The following is an 8286-nucleotide window of genomic DNA, read 5'->3' as shown; positions in this document are numbered from 1 at the left end:
GGTATTACATATTAGTGAGAAAAAGATGAACTAGTTAATAATCCTGAATGAATGGTTATTCTAATGGAAAAGTTAGATCTTGACCTAAACTATTAAAAACATTCCTGGTGGATAAATAAAAGTGAACAGCTTTCATTATGAATCTGGTGACTTAAATGTATTTTGTGAGTTGTAATCCATTGCAGTTGTTGTCATTATTGGTGCTCGTGTTTTTTATTAATCTTAGGCCAATATGAGCTCATTCACATTGGCTCCTGAGTCCTTTTGACATGGCCCTAGTAGTCTTTGATTGTTTTTCAGACTGGTTTTGTACATTTCTTACCTCATGGCTTGGTTCCTTTAGTGGGAAATGGTATTTAAAGACCACAATTTGAATGTTTGTGGTGCTAGTTGTTATTGAGTTATATTGTTTTTATAACCTAATCCATGGACAGAGCTGGATAATATGGTTTTGCTTTGTGTAAATGTACCGTAAAATATATTCAACTAGTACCATAATGTATTCAACTATTTCCCTAATTGATAGACATCTGAGTGGTTTCCAATCTTTTGCTGTTACAAATAGTACTGTAATGAATAGTCATGGACACACATTTTATTTTAGGATATATTCCCAGAAGTTGGATTGTTAGATCAAATGGTAAATTCATAGTAATTTTGCTAGATATGACCAAATATCCCTCCCCCCTCATGGGAGTTAGCATTTTGCAATCCAGCCAGCAATATATGTAAATTCCATTAACTGCACAATTTGATAACAAATTCCAGGGGAGTATGTTATCAAACTTTAAGATTTTTGCCAGTCTATTAGATAAATAGTATTTCAGTATAATTTTAATTTATTTGCTCTATTATGAACAACATTGAAAATATTTTCATATGAATCAATTGCATATATTTTATTTTTAAAAATTAAATATGAAATCGTTAGAATTGATATGTGGTATTGTTAAAAAATTATTCTGATGCTTGTTAAAATGTCAGCAAGTAAGGAGCAACAAGTTGAGACTTTATTCATGCATATTGTCCTAAGAGCATTGCAATACTGAAGAGAGAACAGGCTCAACTCTGAATACAGCAGACAGCTGAGGATTTATAGCCAACTAGCAGAATGAAAGAGTCAGCAGATGTAAAATTAGTTAGTGGAGACATCAAGGGCAGGGAGATTCTTGCTGAGGATAGGCCAAGGGCTTAATAATACATCAAAGGTGAAGGTTAAGGAATTTGGTCAGATATCAATGGTAGGGGAATTTTCACTAACCTGACTTAGCAGGATTCTTGCTAAGACTGAGCTAGGCAGATCAAAGATGGGGTGAGGAGGTGGCAAATGGAGAAGGCACTGACTTAAATCTGTATAACAAACTTTACCTCTGTTAACTGTGCTTTTCCTGGTAGCCTCCCCAGAACTGGCCTCCCATACCCTTATTTCTTTTGTCTTTAGCTGAAGATGGTATTTAAGCCTGTGGTTTAGTCCACGTCAGGGAGTTTACTCATTTTTCCCTGGGTATCTCCCATGTATATGTGAGGTATACATGTTAAACTTTTTTTTCTTTTGCTGATCTTTTATTACAGGGGTCTCAGCCAAGAACTCAGTAGGGTAGAGGGAAAATTATTTTTCTTCCCCACATCAGTATATACCGTGTTTCCCTGAAAATAAGACCTAGCCGGACAGTCAGCTCTAATGTGTCTTTTGGAGCAAAAATTAATATAAGATCTGGTCTTATTTTACTATAATATAAGACCCGGTCTCATAACATAATATAACAACATAACATAATACCTGGTCTTATTTTACTATAAAATAAGACCGGGTCTTATATAAGACCCGGTCTTATATTAATTTTTGCTCCAAAAGATGCATTAGAGCTGATTGTCCGGCTAGGTCTTATTTTCGGGAAACATGGTACTGTAAGGAAGGAAAAAATCTCTTCTTTTGCCCATCTTAGGTTCTCCAGCTGGGGTTCTGTAAATTAGACTGGCCAAAGATAGATTAGCAAGAGAAAAACAAGTTTATTAGCATGTGCATCACACAAGTATAGATGAGAATCCTCAGTGAAGGAGTAACTGAAACAGGTGGTTAGAACTTGGGTTTAAATACCAACAAAGGAGGTTTGGGGCCTTAGGAAAATGACCAGGAAAAGTACTGTATAAATGTAAATTTCCTTTAGAAAAGGAAAACTTTTACCTTGTATTTAGATCTTTTCATGCTGGTTCTCAATGGCCTTTAGCTCAAAATAATCCATATGCCAAACAGGCACATTTTATGGTGGCATGTTCTGGTACCCCTCATTACAAAGATGAAATGTATATTTTCCTAAATTTTTGAAGTATTTCTTTTAAAAAAATAAACAGAACCCAACACATTAAAAATTTGGGGGCCGGCCCGGTGGCTCAGGTGGTTGGAGCTCCATGCTCCTAACTCCGAAGGCTGCCAGCTCGGTTCCCACATGGGCCAGTGGGCCCTCAACCACAAGGTTGCCAGTTCAACTCCTCGAGTCCCGCAAGGGATGGTGGGCTCCGCCCCCTGCAACTAAGATTGAACACGGCACCTTGAGCTGAGCTGCCTCCTGGATGGCTCAGTTGGTTGGAGGGCGGGCTCTCAACCACAAGGTTGCCGGTTCGATTCCTTGAATCCCGCAAGGGATGGTGGGCTACGCAACCCTGCAACTAGCAATGGCAACTGGGCCTGAGGCTGAGCTGCGCCCTCCACAACTAAGACTGAAAGGACAACTTGGTCCTGGAAGTACAAACTGTTCTCCAATAAAGTCCTGTTCCCCTTCCCTAATAAAATCTTAAAAAAAAAAAAAAAAAAGCTTTGAAATTATGGCCACATCACAACTTCCTTCCCCAGCTTGTAGTTACTTATTTACAAGCATTACCTTTCCATCTGTTGAAAAAAAAAATCACTTTATATATGTATACAGTGGTACCTCGGTTTTCAAACATAATCTGTTCCAAAAAACTGTTTGTGACATGTTCGACTTCCAAGGTGTGCTCAAAAACGGATGACATGTTCGACTTCCAAGGTGTGCTCAAAAACGGAAGCATTTATTTCTGGGTTTACGGCGTTCGTAAACCAAAATATTCGTCAATGGAGACGTTCAAAAACCGAGGTACTACTGAAGCTGTCTTAGGACTTTTCTTTTTTTCCATAAAATCTTTTCATTAAGGCTTTGGAACTACAAATAATCTGAAAGCTCACTTGGTTTAATTTATCTTACATACTGAGGACATGACCAAGATAAGTACGGAAAAGACTTCTACAGCTATGTTGTAAAGAATCTGAATGTTCATGACAGCTTTTAAAGTCTGTATCAGAAATAATTAAAAGTTTAATTAGTGAACATTAATCATTTAATGTAAATTAGAATCTTGGCAGTTCTAAATTCAAAAATCAATGTGTTAAAAGTTAGGATGATACAGGTTACGATGATAAATGGGTTAAAGATGGCCCGTGTATATTGACCTCATACTTTTTACTTCTCACAGCAGACTGGGACCATTAGCTCAAAAACTTCCTTGTGCCAAACTCAAATTTTTACACATCTAATAACTTAATGTATCCCAAATAATCACATTTTAATCCATTTTGAGTCTGCCTGCTCTGCATACCCAGTGTCCACTAGCTAAAGACAAACGCTCAGGCTATAAAAGACCTGCAGCTGCTCTTATCCTGACTCAGGGACTGTTGTGCAACAGCAGTCACCTAGACTATATGTGATGTAAGCCTTCTTTCTGGTTCTCCTCTTGCCTAAGAATTCTCTTGCCCTCTTTCCCTTCGTGGTGTTCCCACACCTCTGTCTCTGGAAGTCCTCCTGCTCTGAGGGAATAACCCTTGCATGAGACGGTCTAGCACCATCAAAATAAAGCTTGGTAGTGTGCTACTACCACCTTGTGCTCTTTTCTTTAATTGGCCCCCAACTCCTCAAACTCATAATAAAAGAAAAGACATTATTATTGGAGACAAATAGTCACAAGAATTCATGCTGGCAAACACAAGGCATAGAGTACCTTGTTCTTTCCATATATATTTCCTGTCAAGGGAGGGAAAGATAAAAGACTTTTAGGATCCAAAAAGTTGATGCAGATCCAGGAAAGGATTTTCCTGTGGTTTTCCAAAAAGCAATCATGGGAGAGACTGACCAGTTGAATCTGTAGTAGAATTATTCCAAAGCCTTATGAAAGTGCAATAGACAAACAAAACTTTAGGTGACTTAGAAAATTGAGTTCTCCTCATATCTTAGGTAAACTAAATGATATTAAATGTTGAAAACATATAGATGATTGCTCAAATCATTTTAACCTTTGAAATACATGCAACATGTCACAATGTATAAAACTTGGGCATTAGAGTGAAACAGGTTTTGCTTTAATCTCTGCTGCTTCTCCTTGAGTTATATGACCTTGAGCAGATTAACTCACTCATTTAAGAACCATGGAGTACATACCACGTGCATAAATTCTAAGGACAAGGAGAATAAAAACAGTCCCTGTCCAGGAGCTTACAGACTAGAAGAGGCCAAGAAATTAATCCCATACAATGTGAAAAGCATTATCATAAAGTCAAATACAGATAATAAAGGAGCATGAAGGAGACCTTTAACCCAGCCTGGGGGGGCGAGACTAGCTTCCTAGAGAGAACATTTTATAGTACGCATCACCTTTGTATATACTTGTACACTGATGAATCTCTAATGTTTTAAAGTGCTAAAATTAAGGGCAATTATATTTTTCTAGACCAGTAGAAATGTAATGTGATCTACATAAGTAATTTAAAATTTTCTACTAAACATATTAAGACAGTAAAAAGAAAAGTGAGATTCATTTTAATATATTTGTAATCCAACATATCTAAAATATTATCACTTTAACATGTATTGAGATATTTTGTATTCTTCTATACCAGGTCTTTGAAATTTATTACCACACATCTTAATTCTGACTAAGCCACATCTTAAGTGCTCAATAGCCTGGCAAAGAACTACCATACACAGATCCATTTTGGACCAGTGATTCCCAATATTTTCAAGTATGAAGACCTCTCAAAATATTTTGAGTATACCCACATTACAGTTTGACACTTAATAGCTATTGATTGATAAAATCTTATTGAAAAAAGCTCTATCAATAAATTTCACAATGCTTTTCCATGTATATTTATTTTGCATAACAGTGTCTACAATTATTTAGAAAATGGTACAATAGGATATGGTATTACACAATATCGTAGTATGGTATGACGTAATATGTTTAAGCTAATTTGAATTAGAATTTGGCTTGACAAATACATGGATCACTATTTTAGGGCATGATTTAAGTTCTGTTGTATTCACCGCTATTACAAAGCTGACAGATGAGCACTTTTGAGAGGTTCCTTATAGAGGTGATTCAAATATCCCGGTGACGGATGATTACCAAGCTAAAGAACTGCTAATGTGTCTTTCAATTTCTGATAGTTAATGTTTGTTCTCCTCCCAACTCTTTCATTTACAAGTTGAGACCTTAGGCAATATACTTAACTTCTCCAAGCCTTGGTTTTTTCATCTTTAAAAAAACAAGAATTGTATCAACTTAATATTTGCTCATTCTGAGATATGTGTGTATGTGTGTGTGGGTGTGTGTGTGTGTATACACATGCATATATATAATTAACTCTTTAAATCCTCACCATAATGCCGTAAAATGTTGCTGTATTATCCCCTTTCCACACAGATGCACACAGAGGCACGGAGATATTAAATAATTTGCCAAGATTATTCATCTGTGATTTGAACCCAAAGCCTGCACTTTTAATCCCTGTGCTTATACTGTCTTTCTTAAATTGCAGTGAGTCTAAAATAAGATAATGTATATAGACAGCTCACACATGCAAGTTCAATAAATGTCAGTTTATGATTATTATTAAGATTCTAATGCCTGTATTTGTGCCTTTTTAAAATGGTCTTTCCTAAATTGAAATACCTTGCTTCATCATTCAGAAAACAGTTCCAATTGCCACCTCTTACATGTATCTTTTTTTATTAAATTTATTGGGTTGACACTGGTTAATAAAATTATATAAGTTACAAGTGTACAATTCTATAATACATCATCTATATATTGCATTGTGTGTTCACCACCCAAAGTCAAATCTTCTTTCATCACCGTATATTTGAACCCCTTTACCCTCTTCTACCTTCCCCTTCCCCCCTTACTCTCTGGTAACCACTAAACTGTTGTCTGTGTCTGAGTTTTTGCTTGTTTGTTTGTCTTGTTTGTTGCTTTCAGTTTTATCACCCACATATGAATGAACTTGTATGGTCCTTGACTTTTTCTGACTTACTTAGTTTAGCATGATAATCTCAGAATCCAACCACATTGTCGCAAATGGCAGTATTTCATCTTGTCTTATGGCTGAGTAATATTCCATTGTATATATGTACCACAACTTCTTTATCTATTCATCTATCAAAGGATGCTTTGGTTGTTTCCATGTTTTGGCCAAATATGAGTCTTTTTTTTAAACTAGGTTAAGCTTTTCTCTTATAAGGTCCTTCTGATATCTGAAGAAGTGCAGAATCTGGCCCATGATTCTCTATCAATGATTATGTCATACTGCTTTACCAACAGTGGTAACTAAGAAGGAGGAAATCCCCTTTCACATCCCATCCCGACTCACACAAAGTCATTGATTCATTCATTTATTCAATAGGGCCCTATTCTAGGCCAGGCTCTGTGCTAGATGCTAGACATATACTGGGGAATAAAACACATGGTTTTCTTTCTCATGGAAATTTTGATGATAGAATATAACATTAAAGAAATAAGAGTACATATACAAATTGTGGTAAATGTTATGAAGACTGAAAGGGCCATTTGGAAGATAGTCTAAGGGATAAAATTTAGATGGGAATCAGAGAAAGCCTCTCTGAGGATGTAACATCTAGGCTAAGTGAGACCTGAAGGATGAGTAGGAATTTGCTTGGAAAAGAAAGAATGAAAGAATATCCCAGTCAAAGACCCTGAAGCAAAAGAGCTTGTCATGTTTAGACCTGAAGAAAACCAAGGTAGCCAGGAAATAATGAGCAAGGGGAAAATGGCAAAAAATGAGGTTGAATTCTATGCAGAACCCTGTCAGAATCTGATAAGGAGCTTGTATGTTGTGTAATTTGAAAAAATACCTGTTATTTGCACAGTACAAACTGCAAGTTAGACCTTGTGTAACTCTTCTTGACTGGAAGGGTGGGGGTGGGCACAGTTTTAAAAAGAATGAGCGGTACTGACCCACTGATAGTCTGTTTCAAGCATGTGAGTGTTGCTTCTAAAATAGTGAATCCCTTAAACATCACATCTGCTAGTTTTGCCTGGAATTTACTTAGTAGACATCCACACTGTCTACTGTGATGTACAAGAATGTTAAAAGGAGGTGAAGATGGTTGAATCACATTGCCTGTGACCACAAAGGAACTTAATGGCTAACATCAAGTAATGGCTAGTATCAAGTAATATTAGGAAATGAATAGAAAGAGTGGATGGAAGTTATAATGAGCATGACCTAAGTATGAAATTAAGCCTGCTGCGAAGTTCTGAATTATAATACTTTATATTATATATTGCATATTGAGGTTTAAATTATCTACCAATTAATTCTGGGAACTGAAGTCCAGGTTGGATGGGGGTGGGGGTGAAGTTGGAGAGAGCCAAATGAATTAATGGATGTTAAATACTCAAAAGCAGTGTCTGACATATCATCAGCTAATGGAGATACCAGTATTATGTACAGTGATTTATTTTTTTCCAAAACAAAATTTCAATTTAACTAATACTTAGGGAATAAAATATTTGAATAAATAAGTTGGTTATGTTAGCTATCGATTACTAAAATGAGAAATGAATGAGAGTTTCACAATGGAGATAGCAGTTCAAATATTATATATAGTATGCAGTAAGAACCAGTTAAAAAAATGGGTGTTGCAAAAAGGGCATGTACTATCTAAATATTTATGCTATAGCTGAGTTGCAAATCACCAAATCACCTGAGTTGCAATATTACAATTTTATTAAGCCTAGTACCCGAGGAGGACCCTGTGGTTAGCATGTAGCTAAACCACTGAGCCTTTTAACAAAGAGGCAAAATCAGTTACATCCCAAAGAAATAGTCTCCCAACATCAGAATAAAGATGTGTATTCTTTCTCCTGTTGCTTGATTTGTAATCTGTCTCTGTAGAACTCTAGCAAACATCTAGAAGTGGTTTAGATAATTGGCCGTTGCTTGTCCCTCCAAAATATTCCCCATCATAGTGTTAC

The sequence above is a fragment of the Rhinolophus ferrumequinum genome, chromosome 11 (genome assembly GCF_004115265.2).
Source record: "Rhinolophus ferrumequinum isolate MPI-CBG mRhiFer1 chromosome 11, mRhiFer1_v1.p, whole genome shotgun sequence".
In the NCBI taxonomy this organism is placed as follows: domain Eukaryota; kingdom Metazoa; phylum Chordata; class Mammalia; order Chiroptera; family Rhinolophidae; genus Rhinolophus; species Rhinolophus ferrumequinum.
The sequence above is the reverse complement of the archived record's forward strand: the minus strand, read 5'-3'. Positions refer to the sequence as shown.